The sequence below is a fragment of the Lissotriton helveticus genome, chromosome 3_1 (genome assembly GCF_964261635.1).
Source record: "Lissotriton helveticus chromosome 3_1, aLisHel1.1, whole genome shotgun sequence".
NCBI classification, from domain to species: domain Eukaryota; kingdom Metazoa; phylum Chordata; class Amphibia; order Caudata; family Salamandridae; genus Lissotriton; species Lissotriton helveticus.
The window spans coordinates 1,158,542,188-1,158,560,150 of NC_136061.1; positions in this window are offsets into that span (position 1 = coordinate 1,158,542,188).

The following is a 17,963-nucleotide window of genomic DNA, read 5'->3' on the forward strand; positions in this document are numbered from 1 at the left end:
GACAACGCCTCTTCATCCAATTTTTGAAGTAACTCAGTTACTCTGGCTGAAAACAGCCCGGGCTGTTCTTATACCCTTAGGGGAGTCGACAAAATTGCTTCTGGGACCCTAGCACTGAGAATGCTGTTAGATACTTGCTTTCAGGAGCTATATTTTGTCAAAAAATTGATATCAAGTGCTGTTTTGTATTTTTTCTGCACAATGTTATTCATTAATGCGCCACTGTGGGCATTTTGGACTGCAAATGTCTTGGTGTAAGTGTTTAAATGTCTGTAAACTAAAACTAGACAATATGAATTGTCAGGTTTCATGACCGGAAACAAAGGATTATTCATTGATGAGGTGCAATTTTTGATCACCCGTTGGTATTCAAGTTGATCTAAAATCTCCCTGTCCTGTTTTTTAGCTACTTGCTTCATTGGATACTGCCTCTGTGCAGTTGGAGTATTTTTTAACACATTTGAGTCTCATGACGAGCTCAGTTCGTCATGAGCCATGGTGCTCGTGAACGCTCGCATGCTGGGCAGATTCCCCTGCTGTGCGAGCGTTCTAAAGAAACGGGTGTGGTCATGACGAGCTGAGCTCGTCATGAGCACACGACCATCGTGGCTCATGACGAGCTGAGCTCGTCATGAGCATGGGGTGCTGTGTGGCCCCCCAGCACAGCAGGGGAATTTGCCCAGCTGTAAAGGGGTTAAAGGAATTATGTGGTGGGTTGAATCCTCATCCTATCCAACATGGTAGTTATATAATGCTGGCGCTTGGGCTACCGCTCATTCCTGCGCATATGTGTGTTTTATGTGCCTGGGAATATGGTCTGAGAATGCCGATAGAATTACCGGTTCCCCTTTATGGCAATCCATGACGAATGCTGGTGGCCAATCTCGTTCAGCTAACAAAATGTCAAGGCTAAATGTCAGGTTCTCCCAAAGAAGACCTCTCACTGTTCTACATTTGTGCTCCTCCATCTGGAGCGTTATTTCATAAACTTTATGTGGGACACTTATCCTAGTATTGGTGTTTCTACCGTGATATAATCATTCAAGTCTGCTATCACCAGAAATTCCATCAGGTTCTGGCAAGCTATTGTTACTTCTGCCGCACTGTCTAGCATCGTCAGAGCCCATTCCTCGTTCAGTAGTCAAGTCCTCAGAATTTTGGGCATGTCTGATCTTTAGACCTGCAACCTTCTTCTTTTTGAACTGTGGCTTTTACTTTGTTTTTTTTTCTTTTTTAGAAGTGTAATCTTGAGTGTGCTGATTGTCTCTGGACTCGTCTTGTCATTCCGACCGTCCTTCCCTCCTGGAGTTTTGCGATGAACGCTGAAAGGAACGAGAAGAACATGTATTAGTATCCTGATACCTGTCAGGGGTCCTAATATTATCCCTATTCCTGAGGATATACCTCTTTACGGAGGGCTCATGTGGAGGATCTACCTCGGGATTGAGACCTGTTTCCTTTAAAATGTTTTTTCTTTATTGTCCCACTTCTTCTTAGTTAAAGCAGGTATCTGCTTGGACGTGTCCTTTTCAGGACTGCCCATCAGTTTTGGTTCTAAAGCTTTCCCACCCAAACTGTCTCTGGCAATTCTGCATATGCAGTTTCAATTATTTTTGGTAGTCCGTGTTCCTGTTCTAAAAGACTTAAATCCCTTAGGCGTTGGCAGATAGCCACTGCCACTGCTTTCCCTTTAATATTAGCTAATATTATGGCTGATATATGGGCATAGTTACCTAGTAACTTCATCCCTAAGTTTAGAGCAGGCTCTGCTCCGTACTCATTTTGTATTTGTCCTAATAGGTATTACTGCTAATGACGGAATACCATGGGTCCTGGTATAAATGGCAGCGAAGACTGTACCCCAAGTGATACAATCTTCTACTAGTGGTGTTATCCCCATGGGCAAACAGATTGTTAGCATTCTGTGTTTTTCATACGGGGTAGTATTCGGGAATACTGCCTCCAGCTGTGTTATTTACTGAGCTACCCAGAAAGACATTTGTTCATGTTTTGTGGGCATTTTGCCCATCACTGTGTGTAATGTTTGTGGTGTGATTTTAGTTGCTGTTCCCTGAGCTTGAGCTCCATTTGTTGCTACTATCAGTGGGTGGACTGTAAGTGTCCACATGAAAAATTGCGTCAAGTTTCTGTATATTGGTATCACTTCTTTGTGTTGTGTGAGTAAGTTTCCTACGTAGCATGGCCACGTTGCCCCTTCTCTTCCAAGCGGGCTGAGTGTCACTCTTTTTCTTATGTGGGGTAGGGCACCTTTAAACCAGTATAAGTGTTCCTGGTACGTGAGCAGAACTTCAATGTCCTTAAATGGACGGAATTCTGCTGGTGCATTTCAGGAGTGAATTGTTTTTGTTCTGACATTTGCTGCTGGAAATGTAACCCACAAATAAAATACCTCTGTTCTGTATGATTTGTGTGCCTCAATCATGAAAGCTACTATGCCACCCCTAGCTGTTAGTCCATGTGCTAGCCATTTCAGGGTGACTGTATGTCTAAAGTTTGGTGCAATCTTTATTGCGTTTGCAATTCCTCATCTTCTGAGAGGGGACAGTGCTTGCTGTAAAGGATCTGGTGCCCCTTTCATCATGGTGTAAAACACAAATTAACTTCCCAAGTAAACTAAGATAAGGTGTTTATTCACAATTTGGGAAAAATGTGTCCTTCAAGCTTGATTAACCAATAGCCAATAAATAGGATTTTTTACATACTCAGCTGTGGCGAAGTTTGTACCCACGCACTCCAGACGTCTCTGGTATTTTGTGAGTAGGGTTCTCTGAAAATAGCACGACTGAACTACTCAGATTCTACTGTTAAATAAGTACCCAACCAACGTTGGCCGCGCCATATTGTGTAGTTCCTATATAACCTATACAGGATCTGCGTGTTTGGATACCATAAACTGTGGGATTGGTGGCAGACTGATTCTGTGCACCCCGACCGGGTATGTTAGCCTGTCTGTATCTCTTAGCTCACAGTGCCACTATAATCTCCTCTTACCAAGGAGAGAATAGATTCTGGCAACCTCAGAACATGACAACCCTTATCCCTCCGAATCGTGGAAACAATATACTACCTTTTGCTCAGTCACTCATGCTCACTTAGTTTGTCTCGGAGATACACGGAATAAACATACTGGGTATTTTGTCAATAAGAATTTATTGAACAGTTGCTATTCTAGTGTAGAATAGATGAGCTGTAACAACCATTAGACAGTAGCAGAGATATATGCTTAGTAGTACTATGAATGTAAAGGGATGGTACAGTTCTATCATTTTTCAGTAATCATGAATGTATACAAGTAAATAAAATACATACTAGAAAAATTAGTACTCCTACGATGGCTCCCTAACTAGATGTACCTAAATGTTCCTAGCATCTGTGTAGGTGTTATGCCAAGAATCCCTCTAGGATCTAGTCAACCCCAAAATGGGACCCCGTCCTGGTCTCAGGTTGGACCCCCCCCCCTCCCGAGGGATGATAGACCACTGCGAGCTGGAGTGTCTGCATGCAGGAACCTCAGCGTCTCTGGTCAGTGTGTCAGCCGGGAAATCTTGGTCTCCTTTGTCTTTCTAAGCTAGATGCGATGTATGTATACCCATAGGTCTCCCTAGGGGTCCTGCCTTGCTGTGATACTGTGTCGGCCTAAAGGATGACGTCGGGCCTGACCTTTATACAGAGATATTATATAGGAGATAGTAGTCCTGCTGTGCTTCCAAGAAACCTCATTCATAATGTATAAGATTCAAACTAGGGAAAAATCTGCGTTCTCAATGCAGTGTCGTATTAGGTAAAAGGTCAATCCCCAAGAACCGTTATACATGTAATGTATGGAAGAATATTGGTGAAAGGTTGCAATGCTACCTGCACCTATATAGGGTTCGAATATGGAATATAACAGGAGGTTGCTTCAAATCTGTACCCTAGGAAGGTAGAAAGCCTACTAGATCCCAGGGTTTTTACATTTGGACAAAAGAAATGGGTGCAAACGGCCCAACCTAGCAGTGGATCACAACTGCACCTCAAAATGGGCAAACCAGTCTACCTGCACCCCGGTGGGACAGAGAATAGCTTTGCGCCAATTGGTAAAGAAAGCCAACTGGATGCTAGGAATATTTTGTATAAAATAATGCGGTGGGGTCTGGCCAATACTGAGATCAGGCCTTACCTCCACCACTAAAGCCTTAACAGTCTTTCTCCTCCCCCGGGGACTAAAGCATCCATATATCTTTAGAATGCCAGAATACATTTCAATTCTTTTAGGAGCCACAAGAGTGGAACTAAATCACAAAATCTTCCCACTTGCCATGATGAATGACTGCACTTGTTAGGTTTGGATCAGCTGCCACCTCCGGAAACCTACCAAACCCAGACATTTCTGAAAACTAGACAATCAGGGGAGTCCAGGGAAGAGTGCTTTGTGTGGATCTCATGGGAATTTTTTACACACAAGGCCCTGCAAACCTCAAAATGTTCTTAAAGTCACTCATTTTCCATATTTTTCTATGACTTGAACTATCAGAATCTACAGTCATCCACAACATTTCTACTACACAGCATTCCCCCACTTGTCCCAATAAAAATACTATCCCACTGGTGTGGCTTGGCCTAGTGATCACAACAGGAACTGATCAAACCAGGGTCAATGGGAGTTCCCACAAAAGTAGTATATCAATTGCAGAGTAATATTAAGGTGAAGTCTCAGACCAGTCAATGAAAAACAAATTGCTTTCCGAGCCCAGCTTATCACTTCCAACCATTCGTTCTTTCATTATGCTATCTGTTATTTCTATATGATTGACCTTTCAGCATTTACAGTGCTTTACCATTCTTCCAAATTGCAGCTCTAATTGAATTTATTTGTGTGGATGCAACACAACATATTGCCCTCACAATCGTATGGTGTCCACAACGCTCCACCAAATGGAGAGCCACTATTTCTGACTCCCTTTCAGTGAAACGCCTCTTCCCCAGGTTTCTTGGTTACAAGTTTACTGTACTTTTTTGACAAGCAGTATAGGAAGAGCCTAATTGTGTACAAGTGTTGCCTTCTCGTGTGTCTTGTTGTCGTGTGTGCCTTCATACCATCATGAGTTCCATGTTACTACCACATATGCAATGCGTCAGCGTGTTGCTAGGCTGTTTCGAATCTTGTGTGTCCTCATAGGTGCATGCTCGGCATTTAGCACCAACTTTCAGGTAGTGGCAAGGCGAGCATAAATTGGAGAACATGCTGAAATAAGGCAAATAAAGGATGTATAAATTAATTTTCCACACATTATTCACGTACTCTTGTGACAAATAAGACTATGGTTTGAGTAAAGGCTCGTACAGTTTAAAGAAACGCGTTCTACAGCATCGGGTGTGTATTATGTTGTCTAGACTTCGAATGCGTGCAGCGTTCCAACTGGCAGGGCGAGAGAATAATTCTCCAGTCGAGGAACTTGTGATGGTTAAAAGCCCCGTTTTCATGCAAGCGAGCTGCCAAGTTTGAAACGTGATTGGATATTCTTTTCAGACTGCAGATGTGCGTATTTTTATGTTGGGAAGGATGCATTGTGACCGCACATAGAAACTGAACTCAAAATGTGCTTGCATTTTTAATTGCTTACTTGGTTGCCTTGATACGAAATGTGGGGAATTGGGTTTGAATATTATAAATGTCTCAGAAATAAAGTAAAACAATAAACCATTTTAGAAGTCGTATTTTGTATTTAATTTCAAGGTCACAACAACCCTAATTCTGAGTACTTTGTTGGGCCAGCTGTTTAATTTGTCCGTAAAATCGTGACACATATACACAAGTAGATTAAAAATGTCTATTTGTGCAAACTTCAAAGCATTTACTTTGACCTTGCATTGCCAGGTATGACAAACGTATATACCATAAATCAGAAATGAAGGAAATAGCTTACTTTGTTCTTGATATGTTCACTTAAGAGCTTGCATAATATGCTAGAAAGGCAAACAAAATAATCTGAGGGTACCAATGGTAATGTAAGATGAAAGTACTAAAACAAATGTATGTCATTTTCCTAGAGGTGAGGGTTGTTCCAATTCAAATAATGTCATCATAAAAAGTTCATTTTTACTCAGTTTCGTGAACATGTCCTGGAACACATGCAAATGAAATTCCTTTTATTTTCTTTATATAAACATTGTAATATTAAGAAACCAGTGATGGCTTTAATAGAGAAAGTTGCTCTCAATATTTGTTTTAGGAGAACTCTAGTAGTGCAGACTTACTTTACAAAGGGATGAGGTCTGAATGTATGAAGAATTTTTGAAGTCGCAAAACTTTTCCAACTGCAAAAATACTTTTTTTATGGGCATACACCAACCTGCTGTTCTACAGAATCACAATTTGGGTTTGCGATTCGGTGTGTGGAATGGGCGCGTTTAGGTCGTCCCTTCAAAATACCAAATTGCAGTGATATGTATTAATTCTCGCAAACCATTTAAAAATAGGAAAGGGTCCACATGGGACCTCTATCCCTTTGAGAATATTTTTAAAAATATTTTCAGAGTAGGAAGTGGCTCCACAAACCACTGCCTATGCTTAAACAATAAAAGTTAAATGTTTCATTTTTTTTTTAATACATCCTGTTTCCTTTAAGGAAGATGGACCGCATTTAAAAAAAAGATTGCTTTATTTTAAAAAAGTAATCATACATATGGTGTTCTGTTGACCACAGCAGGCCACTTTCGCGGTAATGGCTATCATTCCTAAAGGGTCGCAATCTGTGACCTACCTCATTAATATTCATGAGAAAGATCAATTTGCGACGCACTAGGAATCAGTAATTAAAAAATAAAAGTTTTATGTATCAGGAATAGCGATTTCCTAATTGCGATTTGGTGAAAATCACACTTTGGAAATCGGTATTCCCAATCTTAGTACACCTGGCCAAAATGTTCATGTCTTTCTCAATTCAAAATTACGGCTACATACATAATAGGTATATTTATAAGTAGTACATGATAATTCTGGTAATTGCTCTTATCTATCCATTTTGTAAAGAAAATATGCTGTAAAAACTTGTAAGTGTTCTATACTAGTTTGTAGTTTATAGCAATGAAAGTGAGATACTTTACTAAATGTAGTAGATTGGATTGTTAGGGTTTGGGGCAATGAGGCCTCAGGTTTAATGTGAACTGTGATTGACCACCCACAAGGCTCAAACAATTTGACCAATAACAGGTAAACTGAATTCAGAAGAAAAAGGTTAAATGAGCAAAATATAGGAAAATGAAGAGAAAAATGAAGAAAAATACACGTTAAATCGAAACAGTCAAACAAAATCAATACCTTTTATACAATAGGACTTAGGGACCCACAGCAGACAGTTTGCAATGGACTATAGATGGATGAAAGCTGGTGGTTTGTTACAGTCAAAAGCTAAATTAGGACATAAAAACTTTCTGGAGATCGAAGGCAAGGCTGGAAGCTTTAGCGGAGAAGATTTCCAAGAAATCTGATATGTCTAATGAACATTCTTAATACAGCCTTCAATTACATGCTAAAAAGCTCAAAAAAGAAAGGTCACAAGATGAAACCACCATGTTTGTGTCTCTTGCAAATTGAGCCCGCCCATTTAGTCAGCCATGCTTTTTTGGTTTTGATCATCTGCTTTGTGGACCATTACAGTGGGTGAGTCTCACTACATGAGTCTCACTCACAGCAATTTTGTGCTAATTGGACTGCACTTGTTTACTGCCAGTCTCCGCCTTTTAAGATAAAGCTGCAGCGATGCAGCTAGGTAAGGGGAACTGAACTGGTCACCCACATGCACTCGTGTGTAGGCTACATGAGAGACTACTGTCATGCACAGCCTCTTAGCTGCACAAAGGTAACGTGCCTGTGGCTGTTTTAAACTGCAAATTTATTTGACCTGTCAAAATATTCCTTTTTAACAGGCCTAAATCTTCCTTTTAAATATTGCTATGTCACCCCTAAGGAGGTCTTATGACCATAAATAATATATAAACGATACATTGATTCTGTTAAAAGTGATTGCACAATAAATTGTTACTCAACGAAAGGCTAAATAATAGTCCTATTCAAACCAAATTGATTGAGAGAGAAACATTTTTATTTTCAAGAAAGAAAAAATACACATCAATATTATAAGATGACTAAGTCTGTGTTCTTAAACAAGACAGCACATACACCACACAAGGGTGCTGCTAAAAGTGAACTAAAATGGAGCAGTGCTTGAAAAGGTGACATGGACAAATTCACACAAACAGTAAAGAAAAAGCAAACGGAAATTTGTTACACAATCATGCAGACATTGGCAAATAGTCGACTTAATGTTATGCCCATTTGTCATTGCAATTATTCAAGCATTAACATATGTAGGCGTAGAATTTCAGCCCAGTAGAAGATGATTTGGGATTGGATCTTAATCAGGACATAAGGAAGGGACACACTTGAAATAAAAGAAATGTCTGGTACGTGGTGTGCCTATATAGTAGTGGACAGAGACAATCAGTTTACACTAACTGTAACTCTCACCTAAAAAAAAAACATTCTTTGGAAATGAAACGTCATCTAAAAAGAGAAGAAAAATGTCCTCTCTTGCGCAGGACCAAATGGTGTAGTCCCTACAAAAGTGAACAAAAATCAGTCAATTAATAATTAAATAATTAAACAAGACAACTCTATGGCAGTGGTGATTATAGGGATTTACCCACCAACCTGTAGGTAAGTATCCAGGCATCAACCTCCTCGATACTCTGTGACCATAAGAGAATTACTCGTGTATTACTTGTTCAATCCTAAGAAGGCTGGTTTCCCACTACCTATTTAAAATGTGGTGGTGGATTTTTTCCTGTTATGAGGCGTTACAGAAGATTGAAATGTTTTCAAAACCAATATAGAGGCTACGAGGCTCTTTCGAACACTATCTAGGTAGACCATAATATGGCCTGAATTGCTGGTCTAAATATTGTGTCAGGAAAAAGACAATGCTCAGTTGTGCATGTATATAACTGAGGGTGACAGAGCAAACTGTGCACATTCACCTGTCAAACCAACAGTGCATAACACATCGGGACATCCGCAGCTCATTCATAAACCGAAATAACTGCTACCACGGTGTTAGTTTAACAGCAGAGCTTATAAAATGCGGTTATGGTAAATACATACAGGGCCACACTGGCCGCAGGGGGCAGAGGTTGTTTACCGGGAGGCTTGAAGGGTGGAGACTGGTTTTGTAGTGGTGGGAGCCAGTTTTGTTACTGGGGGCCGGTTTTGCAGTGCTGCTGTAATATTGCTCCCAGTAACATAAGCAGCCAGCAGTGCTTCACACTTGCACCATCCTGCCCTCGTCCACCAGGTCTAGTCTGACAAAATTGCCAGGGCTGCTTTGGGTTCCCAGTCCAGCCCTGAATACATAGAACCACTAAACATCCTTACGCCCATCCTAACAAAAACGAAAGCGCTATGTTGAAAGACGGCATGGCTTAAACCCTCCTGGCCCTACGGTGAACACCTCCATTCGGTCTGTACACCTCCATGCCAGAACAAGGTGTCTTGCAGCCGCCCGCAGACCTGTGTATGCCATTCTGGCTTCCAAGGGTCCCGATGTGAGCATGTGGTTCCCGAGCAGGAGTATCGTCCCCGGTCCCCGCAACCGCCGGCTCCCAGGTCTCCACTGAGGAAAAGCCGACACAAGAACAGTACTTACTCGACTCCACATCGCCGGACGTCGCCTTCCTTACGGAAACCTGGATGAACGCCTCATCAGCCACCCGACATCGCCATAGCCATCCCAGACTGTTACAAGATCATCCAAAGAGACCGTATCAACCAAACAGGAGGAGGCATCGCCATAGTCCACAAGAACACCATTCGCATCTCGACCAGCTCCGAAGACACCCCCATAGCCACCGAACACCTCCACTTCCAGATACACACCGACCCCAAGACCACACTCAGAGGCACCTTCATTTACAGACCCCCTGGACCCCGCACACAATTCAGTGAAGACATCGCTGACTTTATCAGCCCACACGCCCTCCCCTCCAAAGACTACATTCTCCTAGGAGACCTCAACTTCCACCTAGAGAATAACAACGACAACAATACCCTGCTGGACAATCTCACCAATCTCGGACTCAAACAACTGGTGAGTACCCCCACCCACCTAGCCGGACACACGCTTGACCCAATCTTCTCCTCCAGCAAGCACATCTCCTTTAATCATGCCACAGGACTCCACTGGACAGATCACAGCTGCGTCCACTTCAGCTTCAAAAAGACCACGACCCTCCAACAACCACAAAAAGCTCCCCGCAGAAACTGGAACAAAGTTACCACCGACCAGCTCACCACATCTCTGAAACAAAACCTTCCCACCATATCAACGGACCCAAATCAAGCAGCCATCAATCTCGCACAGTGGATCACACACTGCGCCGACGAATTAGCACCCTTGAAAAACCATCACAACAAACCAGGGAACAAAAAAGCCTCCTGGTTCAACGACGACCTCAAGAACTCCAAAAAGAACTGCCACACCCTCGAGAAAGCCTGGCGAAAAAACCCAACCACAGACAACATGACCGCCCTCAAAGACGCAACCCGCAAACACCACCAACTTATCCGCTCCACCAAGAAAACAGCATTCAAGGATCAACTAGACAACAACGCCCACAACAGCAAAGAACTCTTTAGCATTGTCAAAGAGCTCACCAACCCCAAATCCGGCACCAATGACACCACTCCCTCTTAAGACCTCTGCGACTCTCTAGCCTCGTTCTTCCACAGCAAAATCGCCGACATACATAACAGCTTCGGCGACCAGACCACTCCCGTCACCACCAAACTGAAGCCCCCCTCCACCACCCTTCGCGTCTGGAACCCGATTAGCACCGAAGACACCATCCGCTTGATGAACTCAATCCACTTCGGATCTCCAACCGACCCATGCCCCCACCACATCTTCAACAAAGCCGACTCCATCATAGCACCCCAACTCCGGGATATCATCAATTGCTCCCTCAACACCGCTACCTTCCCGGAAAGCTGGAAACACGCCGAACTCAGTGCCCTCCTGAAGAAACCTACTGCAGACCCCACCGAACTTAAAAGCTACCGCCCCATCTCGCTCCTCCCATTCCCCGCCAAAGTCATAGAGATGACCGTCAACAGTCAGCTCGCCGCCTTCCTCGAGTCTAACGGTTCCCTCGACCCCTCACAGTCCGGCTTCCGAGCCAACCACAGCACCGAGACCGCCCTCATCGCAGCCACAGACGGCATCCGGTCACTACTCGACAACGGGGAAACAGTTGCCCTCATTCTCCTGGACCTCTCCGCAGCATTTGACACGGTCTGCCACCGCACACTTGTACAACGCCTCAGCAACGTCGGGATGCAAGATAAGGCTTTGGATTGGATCATCTCGTTCCTCGCCGGAAGAACCCAAAGAGTCCGCCTCCCCCCTTTCAGATCAGAGGCCACCGAACTCATCTGCGGCGTACCACAAGGATCATCACTCAGCCCCACCCTCTTTAACATCTACATGAGCCCCCTCGCAACCATCGCTCGCTAGCACAACCTCAATATCATCTCATACGCTGACGACACACAGCTGATCCTCTCCCTCACTAAAGACCCAAACACCGCCAAAACCAACCTACACGAAGGAATGAAAGACGTAGCCGAGTGGATTAAGAACAGCCGCCTAAAACAGAATTCAGACAAGACGGAAGTCCTCATCCTAGGATCATCCCCCTCTGCATGGGACGACTCATGGTGGCCACTGGCCCTAGGAAGCGCACCCAAACCAACAGACCATGCTCGCACCTGGGATTCATCCTAGACTCCGCCCTCTCGATGACCAGACAGATCAACGCCGTCTCATCGTCATGCTTTAACATCCTACGTATGCTCCGAAAAATCTTCCGATGGATCCCAACCGAAACAAGGAAGATGGTCACCCAGGCACTGGTCACAAACCGACTGGACTACAGAAACACCCTCTACGCCGGAACCACAGCCAAATTGCAGAAGAGACTTCAACGCATTCAAAACGCCTCCGCTCGACTCATCCTAGACATACCCCGCCACAATCACATATCCGGCCACCTGAGAGACCTTCACTGGCTCCCCGTCAACAAGAGAATAACGTTCGGCCTTCTCACTCACGCACACAAGGCCCTCCACGACCTAGGACCCAATTACCTCAACACTCGCATGACCTTTTACACCCCCACCCGCCAACTACGATCGTCCAACCTAGCCCTCGCCACGATTCCACGCATCCGAAGAACCACCATGGGAGGAAGATCATTCTCCTACTTAGCGGCCAAAACCTGGAACTCCCTCCCCACTCACCTCCGTCTCACACAGAACCACCTCTCCTTCTGAAAACAACTTGGCTGTTTGATAGGTAGGGAACCCCTCTTCCCCAAGCGCCTTGAGACCCTCTGGGTGAGTAGTGCGCTATACAAATTTTTACTTGACTTGACTTGAACAGTAGCTCTGCCACACAAGGGGTAATATCACTGGGATCCCAGAGCAGGAGGGGAGATGCCGTGCTGCAAGACTGAAGCGATACCAAAGGGGATGATGGACGACTGGGCTCCACTGGGGGACTACACTTCCCATCTTCACATGACTGAGGAACGCGTTCATTAGCGCGATGCCTGCCCGCAGTTGGTGTAGCCACCAATGACTTTGCCTCTGTGTTAACCGGGAGGGGAGAAGCCATGCCACAAGACTGGGCTCCATGAGAAACGCGTTCATAAGCGTGACTCTTGCCTGTGTCATTGGGACGCGCCCAAGATGTGCCTGGGCCAACGGCGGGTCCATCTACACCCATCGGAGCTTGGAGGAGGCGGGCTGGGTCCCACTTTAATGCCCCAAACATTACTGCAAAACGACCATCTGATCCAACATGGGGAAAAAGGAGATAAATCCACTGGGCTCAGATGGGGTAATTATATCATCCTTAGATTATTTTTGGGCAAAAGCGACCACTGCTACAGCAAAGGAGATTGCTCTGACAGAAAGGAGGCTTTCTATGGGAGCTCTGGTTAGCAAGAATGGGCCCCATTCAACCTCTGATTACGTGGTTCAACCGGCAATAATGCCAGAGGATGTTCCCAAAGCTCTACTTCCAGAGTCACCTGTCCTCCCACAGTCCATCTCTGGATGCATAACCCTTCTTGCTAACAAACCTATTGGTAGAAGGAAAAGAGTTGCTCCGAAAGATCTATTACCTAATATCTCTATGAGAGCCGGAAAGGTTTCACCTATACAGACTATTCCTAATCCCCAAGATCAACTCCGTGAATAATCAATGAAAATTTCAAACTGGGCCGAATTATATGATAAATTATCATTACTATTGCAACCCATCATGTCACGTCTAGATGTCATAGAGCTTATGAAGCAAGAGTTGTTAAGCAATATGTTATTAACTCTTGGAGATGTGGGTAACAGCATTTAATCGCACTCTACAGTTAATGTAAACTCCACCTCTAACGCTGGTGTGCAATACATGTGCACAAGAGGGTAAGGAATGGTAGAATCAATTTACATACCTAAATCAACCTTAAAACCGACCCTAACACAGAACACACATATCATAGAGGGGGCTCTAAATGTGACAAACAAAGCCCCTGTGTTTTTAGGGTTCCCATGGTGATAGTGTTAACCATAGAATTCAGCGGTTGGGGCATACTGACAATTGACCTTCTGAGAGTGGAATAAAACTGCCTATGAAGCACCGACCACAAATAGGTATTTTTGAGAGGAAAATAAATCCCACAACCTAAACCTACCACCACCTGCATGCCCATTCGTTTTAATAATGGTAAATGTCCCTGTTAAAAGAGCAAATCAACACGAATATACTGTCCAGCTCATAGATAAAGCACAGCACTGGTTAACGAAGTTTGCCAGATCGGGCTATCTTATACAAGATCATCTGATCATGGGCAGAAGAATCGCATGGGTAGGTCCTGCACTGAAAACCATTGACGGTAACTGTATTGTACTCAATTTTGATAATTCACGAATGGTTGGCGATTTATAAACTCCACTCCAGTTAGCTCCCTCACTGGCCTCTCAGATATATATTGTCCCACTGGGTTTCTTCTATAAACCATCCTTTATTTTAAGACCTAAGACCCATAGGTTACCTTCAGAAGAAATAAGAAGTAAAAAATGGCCAATTTTGAGGGAAAATTCAGATATCACTACCACAAAAAGATTTTCCTTATTGAAGAACATGGACAACAGTGACTGACTTGTCCCCCCCAGTCACGTACCCTACACAGCAAACCTGCTGGAGTATAGTGGTTGCAACTCAGAAAATAACTTAATAGGGGAAAACATAGTAGAAACTATAGTGCGAAGTTTTTTTTTTGTTTTGTTTTTTATTGAAGTCCTTTAACATCAACACAGATTAGTAGCAATATACATTCAACTGTCATTTCTTAAACTCGAAAAATGTACATAGGTCTTTTTTGGATAAAGCAAGGTCTATAAACCAAACATTATAGCACAGCACTTAATTACAATATACTCAAAAAATAAAAAAATCTCTCAAACAGAAAAACAATAATTCCTCTCAAATCTAATCGAAGAATGTTCCCCAAATCCTATCAAATCATTTAATCCCCCTACCCGCAGTGCAAGATGCTGATCACTAGCTTTAACTCGTCTCATCTTTTGTAGTTATTAATACATGGATGGAATTTGTTCTGTACGCCATCGCTGTAAGAGGAGAGATCTGGCCACTGCCATAGCAATATATAATAATTTAGCCATCTGATCGGAAACCAAAAGATCAGGGTCAAAACCATACAGGATTAGTTTCTCGTTCACTGTGATCATGATATTATATTCGATCTGACAATAAGTAAAAATGTCTTCCCAAAATTTCCCAATCTTAACGCATTGAATCATGACATGTAACCAGTTGGCGGGTGAATGATGTGTACATCTAAAACAGTGTGCTGAATGATTGGAATACATTTTAGAGATAGAAGCAGGTGTACAATAGAGTAACCATTTACTAAAAAATAACATTCTCTACCGATTAGCCCCACGCAGTGTACTAAAATTAAATCTATTAATGACTGACCAAGTATTCCAGGGCATTGCGTGGTTCTCCAGATCCTGCCATTTTTTAATTGCCTTCTGACTTAGCTCAGCCCTCCTATTCTGGGCGAGACAACGCTTCCAATCCCCAGGTTTTTTATCGGATTCGATCATTAAAAGTTCATTAATCAATTGACTTGGTTGACCCAGCTGAGTAATGTCCAATTGGACACAGAACTTATGCAGAATATTGTAAGACCCTAAAATAATACAATTCTTAGGGATTAATTGTGACTATTCCGCCAAAGTAATCCAAACTCCATGTCTCAGGAAGTCTGACACTTTAACAAATCCTGCAGCATCCCAGTTACCAGCTAGATCTGAGCCTTGTATAACCCGAATCAAAGGAAAAATGCTAGACAGTAAAGTTGTTGCATTGATAACGGGAACCGAATATCTTCTAAACAGAGCCTGGCGTTTTTTTAAAAACCATAATAGAGACTTATAGCGAACTAATTTGGGGGATTTGAGCACATGTAAAGGGGCCGGTATCTGAACTTCTTTAAACATTAAATCAAAAAAGAAATTAATAGATGATTTGTTACTATAAGTTTGACACTTAAATCTTGATAGATACTGTGCAAAGAATGCATTATAATAGTCCCTGAGATTTGGCAGGGCAAGCCCTCCCTGATCCAGATCCTCATATAAGGTGCTTAGTGCAAAGCGAGGAGTCTTCTTTGCCCAAATTAAGGCCCTAAAACATAGATTCCACCTGAGTAAAAAAAGAGCCCGGTAAAGAGCATGAAATAGTACAAAACGAAAAATGAAATAAAGGAAGGACGGACATTTTTATCAATGCCACTCGGCCTAGAATGGTTAAAGGTAAAACATTCCAGCGTAAGAACAATGCTTGAACTTTCTGAAGAATGGGATCAAAATTCAGGACAAATACGAATCTCTAACCGATGCTGAGAAAAAGACTCCAAGATATCTCTTGGGTTTAGTATTAATACAGTAGCATATATCGGGATGCACTTCCAAAGCTTTACCCCCACAAAGTAAGATTTCAGTTTTCTTTTTATTTATACGATATCCCCCTAAGGCTTCAAATCCTCAAAAAGCTGGAATACTTTAGCTTGAGTTCATAATTCGGGATTAATAATCAGCATGATGTCATCTGCATACAATTTCACTTTAGCCATTGATGGAATCGGGGGGAGAATTTCAGCACAATTCCTTAATGCTACTTCCAGAAGCTCGATAAAAAAAGCAAAGAGGACTGACGATAAGAAACTTACCCAACCATCGAGCTATTTATGATGACATTAGCTTTAGCATTGGTATACACGTTACGAAACAGAGATATAAATTTTAACGGAAATACCAAAGTGCTCCAAAATAATAAACAGTGTCTCCCAAACCACCAAATCAAAAGCTTTTTCAGCATCCAATAACAAAACCAATGCAGAAATCACACGTGTCTCAAAATAATCCAAAGCTTCAATTAAATAATAAGTGTTTGTAAAGAGTTGCCTGCCCACAATGAAACCATTTTGGTCAGGATGGATCAATTCTGCTGTACAATGGTTAAAACGTAGTGATAGAAGTTTTGGTACTGTTTTGTAGTCTGAATTTAATAATGTTATTGGACGATAGGAATTTGGGTCTTTAGCGTCCTTCCCCTTCTTCAGAAAGCTCACCGCATTACCTTGTCTAAAGGATTTCGGTATTACACCTCCCTCTAACATAGAATTTATTAAGACAAGAAAAAAATCAGCCAAGCGCAAAAAAATACCGTAAAAAATTCATAGGGAAACCCGTCTGGGCCACAGGCCTTACCATTAGGGAGATCCTTAATAACTATTTCATGTTCCTCCATAGAAAATGGACTGGCCATAGTTAGTTGTACAACTTCAGAAAGCAAGGGCAATCTATGATTATACAGAAAAGTTTCGAGCTTTCGGCTGTCAACACTACGGTGCTGGCTGTAAATAGAGCCATAGTGATTAAGCATTATATCACCCATTTTAAACGGATCATCTGTCTCTAAATGGGTAGATGGACACTTTAACACATTGATAAGATTAGCGGCAGCTTGTTCCCTGGCCTGCCAGGCTAGGAATCTCCATGTGAAGTTGCTTTCTTCGTATGTTTTCTGGCATTGTTGTCGAAAGACATCTTCACTTTGGACATAATAATAGGCACTGAGTTCTCGTTTGGCCTGGTCTAGCTGATGTTGATTAGTGCTAGATGGATTGTGCAGCCTTATAGTGCTCAGTGCCTGTACTCTTTGCTCTAAGATCTTCTTCTTGGTTCTGACTGCCTTCAAACTTGCTGCATCCTTGCCAATGATAATCCCCCGAATAAAGGCTTTTAAGGAGTCCCCAACGATGTTAATTGGAGCGGACTCACAATTTCGGGAGATGAATTCGTTGATCTCTATCTTCATAGAATTAACCCATACTTCATTGTTTAAAAACTGTTTATTAAAAACCCACCGTTTAGGAGTTCTTACCCCATTTTCTAAGAGAAACTCTACAACCAACATGGCATGATCAGAGAATCCATTGTTAAGAAATCTCTGCTGATTAAAGTGAAGTTTCCTCGAAGCCAAAAAAAATCTATGCGTGATGAAGACTTAAATCTTCCTGACCAACACGTGAATTCTAATTTAGAACTTTCAAAGATTTTGGTTTAAGTTTTTTTCTTGTCTGAGTGGTAGAATCCAGTATTGGGTCGATAAGAATATTAAAATCTCCTCCAATAACCACATCTCCTATCACAGTCAACAGAGATTGAAACAGCTCTTCATATCATAAAGTTGTCTTCAACTGGCGCATAAAAACTTACAAAAGTTATAGGTCTCTGTCTATGTTTGATTGTACACGTA